Consider the following 20,000-nt stretch of genomic DNA (forward strand, 5'->3'; position numbering starts at 1 on the left):
AAAATTACGGACAATTAGACAAAACAAGTTGATAAGGTTTGTGACCAATTTGTGTTTAAAAATGAAAACAACATTTAACATTAGTTATAAGTATTTTAAGTACACACAAATATTTTTTCAATATATATACATAAAAGCAAATTACAACTGCATTTTGCTTTATGACCTATTTGCGTTTAAAAATAAAACAAAACATTTAATATTAGTTATTACAAATGTGAGCCGACAGATTTTAAAAATAATTAAGCAACCCTCTATAAAACATGCTAACATATTCAAATGCATAATATATTCAAATGCATAACATATTCAAATGCATAACATATTCAAATTCATAACATATTCAAATGCATAATATATTTAAATGCATTAATATATTTAAATGCATAAGATATTCAAATGCATAATATATTCAAATGCATAACATATTCAAATGCATAATATATTCAAATGCATAACACATTCAAATGCATAACATATTCAAATGCATAATATATTTAAATGCATAGCATATTCAAATGCATAACACATTCGAATGCATAATATATTTAAATGCATAAGATATTCTAATGCATAATATATTCAAATGCATAACATATTCAAATGCATGACATATTCAAATGCATAATATATTCAAATGCATAACATATTCAAATGCATAACATATTCAAATGCAAAATATATTCAATGCATAAAATATGCAAATGCATAACATATTCAAATGCATAATATATTCAAATGCATAGCACATTCAAATGCATAATATATTCAAATGCATAGCATATTCAAATGAATAATATATTCAAATGCATAGCATATTCAAATGCATAACATATTCGAATGCATAATATATTCAAATGCATAATATATTTAAATGCATAACATATTCAAATGTATAACATATTCAAATGCATAACAAATTCAAATGCATAACATATTCAAATGCATAATATATTCAAATGCATAACATATTTTAATGCATAACATATTCAAATGCATAATATATTCAAATGCATAGCATATTCAAATGCATAACATATTCAAATGCATAACATATTCAAATGCATAACATATTTAAATGCATAACATATTCAAATGCATAACATATTCAAATGCATAACATATTTAAATGCATAAGATATTCAAATGAATAATATATTCAATGCATAAAATATTCAAATGCATAACATATTCAAATGCATAACATATTCAAATGCATAACATATTCAAATGCATAGCATATTCAAATGCATAACATATTCAAATGCATAATATATTTAAATGCATAACATATTTAAATGCATAACATATTAAAATGCATAACATATTCAAAAGCATAACATATTCAAATGCATAATATATTCAAATACATAACATATTCAAATGCATAACATATTCAAATGCATAATATATTCAATGCATAAAATATTCAAATACATAACATATTCAAATGCATAACATATTCAAATGCATAATATATTCAAATGCATAACATATTCAAATGCATAATATATTCAAATGCATAACATATTTAAATGCATAACATATTCAAATGCATAATATATTCAAATGCATAGCATATTCAAATGCATAACATATTAAAATGCATAACATATTCAAAAGCATAACATATTCAAATGCATAATATATTCAAATACATAACATATTCAAATGCATAACATATTCAAATGCATAATATATTCAATGCATAAAATATTCAAATACATAACATATTCAAATGCATAACATATTCAAATGCATAATATATTCAAATACATAACATATTCAAATGCATAACATATTCAAATGCATAATATATTCAAATGCATAACATATTCAAATGCATAACATATTTAAATGCACAACATATTCAAATGCATAACATATTCAAATGCATAATATATTCAAATGCATAACATATTCAAGTGCATAATATATTAAAATGCATAATATATTCAAATGCATAACATATTAAAATGCATAACATATTCAAATGCATAATATATTCAAATGTATAATATGTTCAAATGCATAATATATCCAATGGTTTTTCATTTTTGAAATCGTCGACGAGATCAAGCTTGTCCATAAAATGCCAAAATGATTTCACCACTGGATATTTGACATGACTAACTTATGATTATATGATTCTACTATTTTGATGGTTGTGTTTTACGACATATCAATTCATTTTACGATGTTTAAAGTTGAATCCAATAATTTATGTAAAAATAATTGGATTCAAGTACTCTATTCAAATTTAGGTGTGAACACACGCTCGTTCATTTGTTGATTCCCTTGAGGCCGGTGGTCCAGACAAAAAATGAAAACCACAACCGAAATGGGTATCAACGGCCTTGCCCACCCTCGTCACGTACCCGTTCAGAATTATCCTCAAAATTAAGCATTTGCGCATAAACTGAGCGAAGAAATAAGAAAACCTTTATAAAAAAAGTATGCAAGCAATTAAAGTAAAACAACAAAAGTAAAAAAAATAATAAAAAAAGGAATAAATACGAATCCAACTTAGTGTAATAACAACGTATTAAAAACAATTCGTGGAGGTTATTTTGTTTGGTGCTAAATGGATGCCGAAATGACGTTTTGATTTTTCAGTTTAACGCGTTTGGCTTGAAGAGCACGAAGCGAACAATGATTCCCGCTCTTTCAATCCTGCCTGTTTTTCCTGTTTGGTCGGCTGGCGGTTGAAGAGCAGATGTTGAAGGCACGAAGCAAAATAATGCGAAAGAAAACGGTTAAAGGTGCCAGAACAGTCTGGGCTTGATGAAACTAAAATAAAGGTAACAAATAAATGTATTATTATTATTATTATTATTATTATTATTATTATTATTATTATTATTATTATTATTATTATTATTATTAATAATAATAATAATAATAATATATATATATATATATATATATATATATATATATATATAATGATGGTAATTAGTAAAAACCTGAAAGTGCTCAATACTATTGCAGAGCATATATATATATATATATATATATATATATATATATATATATATATATATATATATATATATATATTACTGTTTTATCTGCTTGGTTACACGTTTCGACAACCGAATCGTATCAACGATCCGATAATTTTAGACTTTACAGAAATAATTATTATGATGAGGAAAAAATATATTAGAAAAAGCACAAAAAATTTAAATCAGACAATATCACCAGCAGTCGTTTAAAAAAATATTGGAAGGTGATAAGGGGCGAGGGGGTTTAACATATTAAACCAGACACAAATAGGAATAGAGGGAAGGGGAGAGAGAGAAAGGGTGAAAAAGAAGAACGTGAGATTGGTAAAATGCTGAAGGCAGAAGCAAAGGGAGAGAGAGAAAGGGATAAGAAATAAAAGGGAAAGAGAGAAACAAACAGTTAATATTGCAGCGTTAACTTGCGGTGGTATGTTATGGGGATGTATATAACGGTTGGTCGTTGAATACATGTCTTACGGAGTTTGACACGTTAATTATCAATTCGGTTTTCGAGGGGGTATTGTTTGAAGTAACTAAGATGAGTTATCTCAAAATAAGCTTAGTTACTCTCAACTTAAGTGCATTTAGTTATTCAAAGTAAGGATTAAATGCATCGACTATAAGAAAGTCTGTAAGTAACTAGATAACTTAATAAAATAGCAAGATATGAATGGAATTAAAACTTGAAAAAATATAAAACTAAAATATACACGTAGAAGGATGTAAAATAAAGATAAGGATAATAATAATAATAAAATAAAAATAATAATAATAATAATAATAATAATAATAATGATAATAATAATAATAAAATGATAATAATGATAAAATGATAATAATAATTATAATATTAATGATAATAAAAATAAAATAATAATAATGATAATAATAATGAAATAATAATAATAATAATAATAATAATAATAATAATAATAATAATAATAATAATAGCAAAAGATATCAGATTCGCCAAGTAATTGTATAAATGCAGTCGGTATAAAACAGAGGAATAAAACATACAATAATATATATATATATATATATATATATATATATATATATATATATATATATATATATATATATATATATATAAGTAAGGATTATTAGGTGATATTAGGAAGATGTAGGATACATTATATTATTAAAAATATGGTGGGTTTAATATTTGGGAGTGTGTATGGGGTGTATCGGATACAAGAATTAACTGGTTAGAGGTTAAGTTATAAAGATTAAGAAGTCCTAAAAACTCACGTAAGTTTAGATAAAAAAGGGTGGAAGTCTAGGATAATGTTTTGGGAGTAATTACCTGGTTTAATACGTTAGTTCGCGGTACTTGATATTTAGAGTCAAATGAATCGGAGTTACTAGGGTTAGAAATTGGTATAAATGTGCACATGCACATATATACATATAAAACACACAAGTATGCAGATATATACTTACATATGTATCAACACTCTGAGTTAAGTATAAATGGTCATATAAAATAAATAAAAATAAGTATAAAGATAAAAATAGTATAAAATGTAGGTAAGGATAGGGATAAAGTATAATTCGCTAAGTAATTTAATAGATATAGGGGTTAGAAGTATATATGCATAAGATTTAAGGTTTTAAGTAAAAAATGGTTGACTTAAGGATTAAGCTAGAAAATTATCGCATTTCATAATTGAGCATTAATATACTGTGTGTGCAAAATCAAGACTTCAAGACAAGGTGTTGATGGCAACGAAAAGTGTATTTTATTTTATGTTACAATTGTTTCAATGTCTAGTTCGACAATTTCAAGCATTATATCGTTTGAAAATTTTCAGAAACCAGCATTTCTTCAGACTTTATGAATAAACACACATTTGGCAATGTAGCATTTTTTGAATGGAAAGAAAAAAGGGAGGGTCCCTAACGGGGAAAGCATGCGAGAAACATTTACTTTGGTTGTGGTTGCGGAAAAGGCCATTTAAATATTAATGTATCGCTTAATTTTCGTATCCTTATTTAAGAACAGAGTTATGTGAAGTTTCTACGGGGAGCCCTAAGCCATTAAAAAAAGAAAAATTAAAAAAAGACATATTCCATTTGTTGGGTTCCTAAATTCCTTTATTTCCCAATGATTGATTTGTTTGTAATTTTTTTTTTTTTAATTTGGTATCTATATTTATATTATGGCCGTAACAACCTTGTAAAGATGTTGGATTAAAATTGATAATATTAGAATTAATATGCAATTTTGTTGGTTTAAAATTGATAATATTGGAATTACTAGGTAATTTTATTGTATTAAAATTTATAATATTGGAATTACTAGGTTATTTTGTTGGATTTAAATTGATAATATTGGAATGACTATTTTATTTTGTTGTATTAAAATTGATAATATTGGAATTACTAGGTTATTCTATTGTATTAAAATTTATAATATTGGAATTACTAGGTTATTTTGTTGGATTTAAATTGATAATATTGGAATGACTATTTTATTTTGTTGTATTAAAATTGATAATATTGGAATGAATATGTTATTTTGTTTGATAAAAATTGATAATATTGGAATGAATATGTTATTTTGTTTGATAAAAATTGATAATATTGGAATGAATATGTTATTTTGTTGGATTAAAATTGATACTACTGAAATGAATATGTTATTTTGTTAGATTAAAATTGATAATATTGGAATGAATATGTTATTTTGTTGTATTTAAATTGATAATATTGGAATGAATATGTTATTTTGTTGGATTAAAATTGATAATATTGGAATGAATATATTATTTTGTTGGATTAAAATTGATAATATTGGAATGAATATGTTATTTTGTTGTACTTAAATTGATAATATTGGAAAGACTAGGCTATTTTGTTATATTTAAATTGAAAATATTGGAATGAATATGTCATTTTGATTGATTTTTATTGATAATATTGGAATGAATATATTATTTTGTTTGATTAAAATTGATAATATTGGAATGAATATGTTATTTTGTTGTACTTAAATTGATAATATTGGAAAGAATATGTTGTTTTGTTGTATTAAATTTGATAATATTGGAATTACTAGGTTCTTTTGTTGGATTTAAATAGATAATATTGGAATTAATTAGTTATTTTGTTGGATTTAAATTTATAATATTGAAATGAATATGTAATATTGTTGGATTAAAATTGATAATATTCGAATGACTAGGTTATTTTGTTTGATTTTAATTGATAATATTTGAATGGATATGTTATTTTGGTGGATTCAAATTGATAATATTGGAACGACCAGGTTATTTTGAGTGATTTAAATTGATAATATTGGAATGAATATCTTATTTTGTTGAATTAAAATTGATAATATTGGAATGAATATGCTATTTTGCTGGACTTAAATTGATAATATTGATTACTAGGTTATTTTGTTGGATTAAAATTTATAAAATTGGAATAAATAGGTAATTTTGTTGGATTTAAATTGATAATATTGGATATATATTATTTCGTTGGATTTACAATGATTATATTGGAATAACTAAGTTATTTTGTTGAATTACAGTTGGAAATATTGGAATAAATATGTTATTTTGTTAGATTTAAATTGATAATATTGGAATGACTAGGTTACTTTATTGGATTACAATTGATAATATTGGAATGACTAGGTTACTTTATTGGATTTAAATTGATAATGTCGGATTGACTAGGTTTCTTTGTTGTATTTAAATTGATAATATTGGAATTAATAGCTAATTTTGTTGGATTAAAATTGATAATATTGGAATCAATATGTTATTATGATGGATTTAAATTGATAATATTTTAATGAATGTTATTTTGTTTGATTGAAATTGATAATATTGGAATGAATAGGGAGTTTTTTTCGACTTAAATTGATAATATCGGAATGAATATGTTATTTTGTTGGATTAAAATTGATAATATTGGAATCAATAGGTTATTTAGTTGGATTTAATTTGATAATATTGGATATAATATGCTATTTTGTTGGATTAAAATTGATAATATTGGAATTACTAAGTTATTTCGTTGGATTAAAATTGATAATATTGGAATGACTAGGTAATTTTGTTGGATTAAAATTGATAATATTGGAATTACTAGGTTACTTTGTTGGATTTAAATTGATAATATTTAATTACTAGGTTATTTTATGGGATTTAAATTTATAATATTTGTGTGAATAGGGGTTTTCGTTGGATTAAAATTGATAATATTTGAATGACTAGGTAATTTTGTTGGATTAAAATTGATAATATTGGAATGGATATGTTCTTTTGTTGGATTAAAATTGAAAATATTGGAATGACTAGGTTATTTTGTTGGATTAAAATTGATAATATTGGAATTACTAGGATATTTTGTTGGATTTAAATTTATGATATTGGAATGAATATGTTATTTTGTTGGATTAAAATTGATAATATTGGAACGAATATATTATTTTGTTGTATTTAAATTGAAAATATTAGAATGTATATGTAATTTTGTCTAATTAAAATTGATAATATTGGAATTACTGGGTTATTTTATGGGATTAAAATTGATAATAATGGAATGAATATTATTTTGTTGGATTTTTAATTGAGATTATTGGAACCAATATGTTATTATGTTGTATTTAAATGGATAATATTTGAATGATTATGTTATTATATTGGATTAAAATTGATAATATTGGAATTAATGGGGTGTTTTGTTGGAATTAAATTGAAAATATTGGAACGAATATGTTATTTTGTTAGATTAAAATTGATAATATTGTAATGAATAGGTTATTTTGTTGGATTAAAACTTATAATATTTGAATGGTTATGTTATTTTGTTAGATTAAATTTGATAATATTTGAATTACTAGGTTATTTTGTTGGATTTAAATTGATAATATGGACATTACTAGGTTATTATGTTGGATTAAAATTGATAATATTCGAATTACTAGGTTATTTTGTTGGATTACAATTGATAATATTGGAATGAATAGGGTGTTTTGTTGGACTTAAATTGATAATATTGGGACGAGTATGTTATTTTGTTCGATTGAAATTGATAATATTGAAACGAATATGTTATTTTGTAGGATTTAAATTGATAATATTTGAATCAATATGTTATTTTGTTGGATTTAAATTGATAATATTGGAATTACTAGGTTATGTTGTTGGATTAAAATTGATAATATTGGAATGAATATGTTATTTTGTTGGGATAAAGTTGATAATATTGGAACGAATATGTTATTTTGTTGGATTTAAATTGATAATATTTGAATGACAAGGTTTTTTTAGTTTGATTAAAACTTATAATATTGGAATGACTAGGTTATTTTGTTGGATTTAAATTGATAATATTTAAATCAATAAGTTTTTTAGTTGGATTTAAATTGATAATATTGGATATAATATGCTATTTTGTCGGATTTCAATTGATAATATTGGAATTACTAGGTAATTTCGTTGGATTAAAATTGATAATATTGGAATGACTAGGTAATTCTGTTGGATTAAAATTGATAATATTGGAATGAATATTTTATTTTGTTGGATTAAAATTGATAATATTGAAATTACTAGGTTATTTTGTTGGATTAAAATTGATTATGTTGGAATGAATATGTTATTTTGTTGTATTTAAATTTATAATATAAGAATGAATATGTAATTTTGTAGGATTAAAATTGATAATATTGTAATTACTAGGTTATTTTATGGGATTTAAATTGATAATATTGGTGTGACTAGGTTATTTTGTTGGATACAATTTATAATATTGGAATGAATATTATTTTGTTGGATTATAATTGAGATTATTGGAATGAATATGTTATTATGTTTGATTTAAATGGATAACATTGGAATGAATATGTTATTTTGTTGGATTAAAATTGATAATATTGGAATTACTAGGTTAATTATTTGGATTACAATTGATAATATTGAAATTAATAGGGTGTTTTGTTTGAATTAAATTGATAATATTGGAACGAATATGTTATTTTGTTTGATTTACATTGATAATATTGGAATGAATATGCTATTTTGGATTAAAATTGATAATATTGTAATGAATATCTTATTTTGTTGGATTAAAACTTATAATATTGGAATGAATACCTTATTTTGTTGTATATAAATTGGTAATATTGTAATGAATATGTTATTTTGTTAGATTAAAATTGATAATATTGGAATTACTAGGTTATGTTATCGGATGTAAATCGATAATATTGAAATTACTAGGTTATTATGTTGAATTTAAATTGATAATATTTGAATTAATATGCTATTTTGTTGGATTAAAATTGATAATATTGGAATTACTAGGTTATTTTGTTGGACTTAAATTGATAATATTGGAACGAATATATTATTTTCTTTGATTGAAATTGATAATATTGGAACGAATATATTATTTTGTTTGATTGAAATTGATAATATTGGAATGAATATGTTATTTTGTTTGGATTAAAACTGATAATATTGGAATGACTGTGTTATTTCGTTGGATTTAAATAGATAATATTGTAATGACTAGGTAATTTGTTGGATTAAAATTGATAATATTGGAACGAATATGTTATTTTGTTGGATTAAAATTGATAATATTTGAATGAATATGTTATTTTGTTGGGATAAAATTGATAATATTGGAATTACTAGGTTATTTTGTTGCATTTTAATTGATAATATTGGAATTAATATGTTATTTTGTTGGGATAAAATTGATAATATTGGAATTACTAGGTTATTTTGTTGTATTTGAATTGATTATATTGAAATGAATATGTTATTTTGTTGGATTTAAATTAATAATAATCGAATTACTATGTTATTTATTTTGCATTTAGGGTTAGGGTTAGGGCGAAAAGGTAAGATAAGATGGGATATAGGAAGAATGATACATGAAGATGTAGGTATGTAGATGTTGCTATAATTTGTTGTATTTGAGAGATGGTTGTACTGCAGTAGGCTTTGGCAGATTTATTAAATTTGTGTGCAAGATGCTTCAGAAAGGTGTATAGGTTCTATGGAGGTGGGATTTTTAGTGCCGACGGTTTGTGTTAGTATCATTTCTTTCTATTTAGTAATGTATCTCTATCTTTAAAATTGATGATAAAGATTTTTCATTTAGACAGAAGACGCATAGGGAATTTAAGGATTTACATGTGCTAGATTTCAATTAATTGTTTATGTAAGGTTATTTTGGATCAGACGTACATACTGGTAGTTAGTGAGGTTTCGTTACGGTGGTTGCGATTTGTAAATAAACATTTATGTACTCTAAATCTGTTTGTAAAAGAGGTGCGGACCAAACCAATGTAGTATTTTTTATCGTTGGGTTTTATTTGGGGGGAATTGTAGCTTTATACACTACCTCTGGTAATAGGAATTTATTTCATTAAGTGGGCATTCCGATTTGTATGTGCGATTACACTTATTATTGTTAATGTTATTTGTATTTTTGTCTTTGTTAAGTATCTTCTTATAATGTTTCTTAATTATCTTTTCTAAGTTATCAGTACAAATGTAGCTAAGTTTAATTGTGGTTTTATTAAATATTTTGTGTAGTGTTTTATTAGGTGAGAAGTGGGTGTTTATTAGTTGAAAGAATTTTTGTGTCTAGTTTGGTTTGGACCAATATATTGAAGGGGGGGGGGTTAAACCAAATTACTTTTCTAGATCTATTTTTGTTATTAAAATTACTTGAAGAATTAGGTTCAATGTAATTAGTGATGGTATATAGGGTTCACTTTCCTTAGTAGCATTTTAATAGAATGGTTTATGATTATTGAATATTAGATGAATTAGCGTTAAGTCTTTTTTAAACAGATTCAAACATATGTTACATGATATATTTTGGGTGGTTTGATAATGGGTATATATAGTGTGGGTAGATAAGTAGAAAGAAAGAAAGATATAAGGAGAGTAAGTGAGAGACAAAGAAAAGGTGTGGTAAATGTATATACTTACTTATTCGTATGTACGAATCTACAGGTTAAATGGCAAATTATTTCCAAATCGCATTTAGGTAAAAACGCACTTTCATAAATAATTGAATTAATTTAAAATGTATCGCAGAAACAAAAACAAAAAAATCTCTCTCTCTCATATATATATATATATATATATATATATATATATATATATATATATATATATATATATATACACACGAAACAATCACATGAACCTCAAACATCCAAATCGACGGAAGAGTCTATAATATATATATATATATATATATATATATATATGTATATACAAATATATACAAATATATATATATACAAATGTATATATATATACAAATATATATATGTATATACAAATATATATATATACAAACAAATATATATATACAAATATATATATATATATATATACAGATATATATCTATACACACACATATATATACATAAATATATATATATATACATAAATATATATATACATATATATATAAATATATATATATACATATATATACAAATATATATATACAAATACACATATAAATATATATATATATATATGTACAAATATATATATATATATACATAAATATATATATACATATATATAAATATATATATATATATACAAATATATATATATATACAAATATATATATATACAAATATATATATATACAAATATATATATATATATATATATATATATATATATATATAAATATATATACAAATATATACATTTTTTTTATTACATTTTCACCCCAAACAAGGCACATTGCCATTTTGGTGTAGGGAGCTACTATCAGGGGCAGCAACTACTGGGACACTATGTTGGGATTTGGGCAGCAAGATGTCGGTTCACGTCACACTTGAACTTCTGCATACCAGTACACTTAGGGAAGCAGGGACCTGGATTGGAATTCCAGGGTCTAGCGGTTTTGGGGGAGAAACTACTGGAGTAGAAAGACCTTTTACATCTAGGGATCTCTACTGTGTTGAGGTGGGATTTAACTGCCTGTCGGGTTTGTCGAGGGTGTCTACGTCGTGGGGGCACAAGTTTCTGCAGTTCGTCAGAGCATTCAACATTAAAATACTTGTAGAACAGGCAGAGGGATGCAACGTTTCGTCGATGGGACAGAGGCTGAAGCTTAGATGCCAGTTCAGGACCTATCAGATTGGTGACTCTCTTTTGAACCTCGTCTAGGAGCGAGAGACTAGCAGCAGATGCACCAGCCCAAATGTGAAAACAATACTCCATACATGGGCGAATGGTGGCCTTATAGAGGTACATGATACTTTCAGGTGTCAGTAGTTTTCTAGCACGGTAGAGAGAGCCTACCTTTTTCGCAGCGGCCCTGCCAATGTTTCCTGTGAAGCGGTTTGAAAAATGTACTCTCAGACAGGGAGACATTGGCTATTGCTATTGGTGGCAGAGAATGTTTCTTGTAGTTATCGAAGGAAATTTAGTTTTGGCAGCATTGAATGTGACCATCCATTTATGTCCCGATTCCACTGCAGATTGGAGGCCATCCTCTAGTGTTTTTGCCATTTCTTTAGTTATGTGTTCATTTGTTTTCCTGTCATGCCTGTAATAGAGTGTGGGGTCATCAGCATATATACCCATCTCAGAGGCAGTTATATATATATATATATATATATATATATATATATATATATATATATATATATATATATATACAAATATATATATACAAATATATATATACAAATATATATATATATACAAATATGTATATATATATATACAAATATGTATATATATACAAATATATTAAGTATATTTAGGCAGCATATTCTCCTTTAAGCATATATTGTTAAACAGCACAGCATTTTCTTGTTTGACAATTTTCCGTTTTATTTATTTATTTTTTTTTCAGTTTTCGAATAATCCTTCTAATGTTATATGTAAAATGGTGTAAAAGTGTTCCGTAGTCTGCGAGCGCTTTCGGCGTTTCCGCCATCTTCAGGCTGGTTATATAAAAAGTCGTTTTAAAATTACGTTGAATGATAAGGTCGTGTTTTAAAATTACATCGTACTATAAGATCGATTTTGGCTTATGTGGGCTATTTATATACAAATTTATTGGACAGTTTTTTTTTTTTTATTTATATATATATACATATATATATACATTAACAGAGGCATTTTAAAATATTTTTGCTGGATTCATAATTTATATTGTTTATTTTGGGTTGTCTCACTTTTATATACAATGCCTCCAAAACCTTCAGTCTCCTAACGTTAGAGTCTGTTTGTAAAATTTTGGTATTTTCTACCATGATGTTTCTAAATTGAAAATGCTGGCAGCCATGTTTTTTTAAATGTTTCGCGATAGAGCTAGTATCGGAAAGATGAAGCGTTAGTCTACGGGACAACGTGTTGGTAGTATGACCAATGTAAGAGGAACAGTTAGAGATACACTCTCCTATTGGGCAATTAAATTGATAAATTACATTGTTCTTTTCCAATACTTTGTCCGCTTGCGAAATATTGTTATTAATTACGAGATTAGTCGTTTTCCGTTTTTTATAATAGATAATGAACTTCAACACTCTACCGCTGCTGGGAGATACGTATCGTCGAATTATGTCTTTTAAGACCCTTTCGTCTATGTGATAGTTTTTATGTAACTGGTTACAGTAAAATATATTTATGGGTGACGGATTATTATCCCTTTTCCTACCATCAGCATGACTTAAATTGTTAATCTTTCCGATACTAGCTCTATCGCGCAACATTTAAAAAAACATGGCTGCCAGCATTTTCAATTTAGAAACATCATGGTAGAAAATACCAAAATTTTACAAACAGACTCTAACGTTAGGAGACTGAAGGTTTTGGAGGCATTGTATATAAAAGTGAGACAACCCAAAATAAACAATATAAATTATGAATCCAGCAAAAATATTTTAAAATGCCTCTGTTAATGTATATATATATATATAAAAAAAACAAAAAAAAACTGTCCAATAAATTTGTATATAAATAGCCCACATAAGCCAAAAACTATCTTATAGTACGATGTAATTTTAAAACACGACCTTATCATTCGACGTAATTTTAAAACGACTTTTTATATAACCAGCCTGAAGATGGCGGAAACGCCGAAAGCGCTCGCAGACTACGGAACACTTTTACACCATTTTACATATAACATTAGAAGGATTATTCGAAAACTGGAAAAAATAAAACGAAAAATTGTCAAACAAGAAAATGCTGTGCTGTTTAACAATATATACAAATATATATATACAAATATATATATTATACATATATATATACAAATATATATACAAATATATATATATATATATATATATATATATACAAATATATATATATATATATACAAATATATATATATACATACAAATATATATACAATATATATATATAAATATATATATAAATATATATACAATATATATATATAAATATATATATACAAATATATATATACATACAAATATATGCATATAAATATATATATACAAATATATATATACACAAATATATATATATACAAATATATATATATATACAAATATATATATACAAATATATATATACAAATATATATATATATAGAAATATATATATAAATAAATATATATATATACAAATATATATATATACAAATATATATAAATATATATATATAAATATATATATAAATATATATATAAAATATGTATATATAAATATATATATATACAAATATATATATATACAAATATATATATACAAATATATATATATACAAATAATATATATATATACAAATATATATATGTATAAATATATACACACATATATATATATATACAAATATGTATATATACATATATATACAAATACATATATATACAAATATATAAATACAAATATATATATACAAATATGTATATATATACACATATATATATATATATATACAAATATATATATATACAAATATATATATAAATACAAATATATATATATATATAACAATATATATATACAAATATATATATAAATATATATATATATACAAATATATATATACACACAAATATATATATATATATATGATGATTGCAACGTCTTGTCAGACGAGTGCCACTCCCTCAGACACTTAAAGTTCATGAGCCCGAAAAAGACATATAGTCCTGCCAGCGAATTCACATGCTCAAGCAGACATGACACTAAAGACGGTCATTGTCATACATACATACATATATATACACGCACGCACACATACATATGTACACATATCACACACATATTTTTTAATTTGACCCCTTAATATTTATGGTTTTGGGCTCAAATAAAGTTATTAAGTTAGATCCATGTCCAAGGAACCTACATCTAAAATTTACAGTGTTTAGACCCAAAATTTCGGCGGAATTTGGTAGAGTTCTCAAAGGTCAAATCATTGAACATTAAACCCTTAACAGCGAAATTTCTGGCCGAAAACCGATCACAAAGATTTCCCCAAATCTCAGTATCCTGTATATCAAATTTCGAGCCTGTAGACTTAAAATATTGACAAAATTATTTCCTAGAGAAATGTACACACACACACACACACACACACACACACACACACACACACACACACACACACACACACACAAACACACACACACACACACCTTCACTTTTATAGATATACTAGCATTTACGCCCGGCGTTTTCCAGGTGTTTGGAGGTGTATGTTGAACACAAAACAAAACAAAAAAGCGGCCAATTTTTATTACTTTGACCCCTATTATGACCCCTTAACATATATTGCTTGGGCTCAAACCAGTTTATTAAGTTAGAGCCATGTCACAGTAAACCTGTATCTAAAATTTCAAGTGTTTAGACCACAAACAGTCGTAGGAGGTTGGTAGAGTTCTAAAAGGTCAAATCGTTGCATTTGACCCCTTGACAGCCATATTCGTAGTCGAAATTTGTAGGTTCCCAAATCTCAGTACCCTGTATATCAAATTTCGAGTCGGTAGACTGAAAATTGGCAGACTTATTGCGTAAGGAAATGTACACACACACAGACACAAAGACAGACAGATACAGACACGTTAACTTTTATAGATATACTAGCATTTCAGCCCTATAAAGGACTTCTAATAAATTTATTATTTCGACTATGACTTTCAATGTCTCACTGACTTAAGCAAATAGGGTGCTTACCTTATAAATATTTGCTAATATTTTCTCTCCTCTGATGAGATGGTAGACATCAAAACACTAAAGGTTTAGGAGATTAACTTTCTAAAGCATTCTTTGCCTTGCTGAGAATAAGAAAAATTGTTTGATATGATTTTCATTTCAATGAAAGTTTTTTGAAATTCATTGAATTACAAATATATATATATATATATATATAAATATATATATATATACAAATATATACGTATACAAATATATATATATACATATATATAAATATATATAAATATGTATACATACAAATATATATACAAATATATATATACAAATATATATATATATACACAAATATATATATATACAAATATATATATATACTAAAATATAAATACAAATATTTACGTATAAAATGTTTTATATAAATACAAATACATATATATATATAAATATATATATATATATAAACTAATATATATATACAAATATGTATATATATACCAATATATATATATACAAATATATATATATATGTAAATATATTTATATATATATATATATCCAAATATATATATACAATTATATATATATCCAAATATATATATACAAATATATATATATACACAAATATATATATATATATACAAATATATATATACAAATATATATATACACAAATATATATATATATATACAAATATATATGCACAAATATATATATATATACATATATGTATACATATATACATACAAATGTATATATACATATATATACACATATATATATATATATACATATATATATATACAGATATATATATATATACAAATATGTATATATATAAACAAACATATATGTTCAAATATGTATGTACATATATACAAATATATATTTACGTATATAAAAATATACAAATATATATATACAAATATATACCTGAATGTTTGCAAATATAGATACACAAATATATATACATCCATACAAATAAAATATATATACATACATACAAATATATATATTCAAATATATACATACAAATATATATATATATATACAAATATATAAATACAAATATATATATACAAATATATATATATACAAATATATATATATATATACATGTATATATATACGAACATATATATACAAAAATATCTACAAATATATATATATATATACCAATGCATATATATATATATATACAAATATATTTATACAAGTATATATATACATATATATATAAATATATATTATTAAAAATATATATATAAATATATAAATATAAAAATATATATATAAAATATATATATACAAATATATATATACAAGAATATATATACAAATATATATATATAAATATATATATATATATAAATATATATAAATATATAAATATAAATATATATATATATATATATATATATAAATATATAAATATAAAAATATATATATATAAAAAATATATATACAAATATATATATACAAAAAATATATATATATATACATAATATATATACAAATATATATATATATATATACAAAATATATATATATATATACAAATATATATTCACCAAGATACATATATACATATATATATACAAATATATACGCATATATATATATATATATAAATATATATACAAATATATATATATACAAATATATATACAGATATACATATACAATATATATATATCAATATGTATATATATACAGCTGTATATATATACAAATATATATATATACAAATATGTATATGTATACAATTATATATATACAAATATATATACAAATATATATACACAAATATATAAATATATACAAATATTTACATATAAACATATATATACAAATATATATATATATATATACAAATTTATATATATAAATATTTACATATAAATATATATATATACAAATATATATATACAAATATTTACATACAAATATATATATATACAAATATATATATAAATAAAAAATATATATATACAAATATATATATATATACAAATGTATATATATATACAAATATATATATCTATATACAAATATATATTTAAATACGTATATATATACAAATAAACATATAAATATATATATATACAAATATATAGATAAATATATATATATATACAAGTATATATATACATATATATATACAAATATGTATATATACAAATATATAGAATATATATACAAATATATATATACAAAAAAATATATATATATAAAAAAATATATATGTAAATATGTATATATGTAAATATGTATATATATACATATATATATACAATATATATATAAAAAATATATATACAAATATATATACCTCAATATATATAGACAAATATATATATATATATACAAATATATATATCTCAATATATATAGACAAATATATATATATATATATATATACAAATATATATCTCTCAATATATATATAGACAAATATATATATACAAATATATATATATACAAATATATATCTCTCAATATATATAGACAAATATCTATATACAAATATACATATATACAAATATATATATACGTATATATATATGCATATAAACAAATATATATATATGTACAAATATGTATATACATATATATAAATATATATTTATGTGATATATACAAATATACAAATATATATATACAAATATATGTATACAAATATACAAATATATACCTAAATATACACGCATATATATGCAAAAATATATATACATACATACAAATATATATATATGTATAAATATATACATACAAATATATATATATACAAATATATACATATACAAATATATACATATACAAATATATATATACAAATACATACATATATAAATACAAATATATAAGTATATATATACATAAAATATATATATATATATATGTATATATATACCTACAAATATATATATGTATATATACATACAAATATATATACATATAATACAAATATATATATATATGTATATAGTACAAATATATATATATATATACATACAAATATATATATATATACATTTAAATATTTCTTTGAAAAGTATGAAGGGAGTCATTATGGGTGAAAAAAACAGGAGAAACGGGAAATTGTATAGAGATAAATCGACTAAAAAGAATTATAGGTAAAAAAAAAACAAAAAAAAAACATCGAATAAAAAAGGATCCATACGAAATTTCGTATAAAAAATTTTAAGGGATCTAGAGGTTAACCTTTCGACCGACCCTTTTCAATAGATCTCGTCGGTAAGTTACATTAAGTTCACGAATGAGAATGGAAAAAGGGGAGGAGATGAAGTCGAGAAAAAAATATATATATATAATTAAGAAAATCCGTTGTCTACAAATAGGTATAGACAAAACAGAAAAACCAGCGTACATGTAGACTTTTTTTTTTTTTTAAGTTCTTTAAATAACTCTAATTTATGTGAAAGTTCTTTTTGTCTACATAAAGCTGGTTTGCGCATCAGCACACTTACGGCCTCCAAGATGTTGAGGTACTGTTTGTTCCGGGCTTTATGTAAAATGCGAAAACATTCATCAGAATATGCTTGGCCACAAGTTTTATTTTCGTACAAATGAACACCAATTGACGATTCGAGAATTGGTGGTCGTCCGGATGTATTCCGTAAAGGCCCGGATGTATTCTTTAAAGGCACGGATGATATAAAAAGTTTGCGTAAATACCCAGGAACGTGTTGTACCACTCTGACAATATATATACATACATATATATACATATAAAAATATATATATATAAATATATATATACATATATATATACATATATATACACATATATATACATGCAAATATGTATATAT

The sequence above is a fragment of the Euprymna scolopes genome, chromosome 12 (genome assembly GCF_053919585.1).
Source record: "Euprymna scolopes isolate OS-2025 chromosome 12, ASM5391958v1, whole genome shotgun sequence".
Classification (NCBI taxonomy): domain Eukaryota; kingdom Metazoa; phylum Mollusca; class Cephalopoda; order Sepiida; family Sepiolidae; genus Euprymna; species Euprymna scolopes.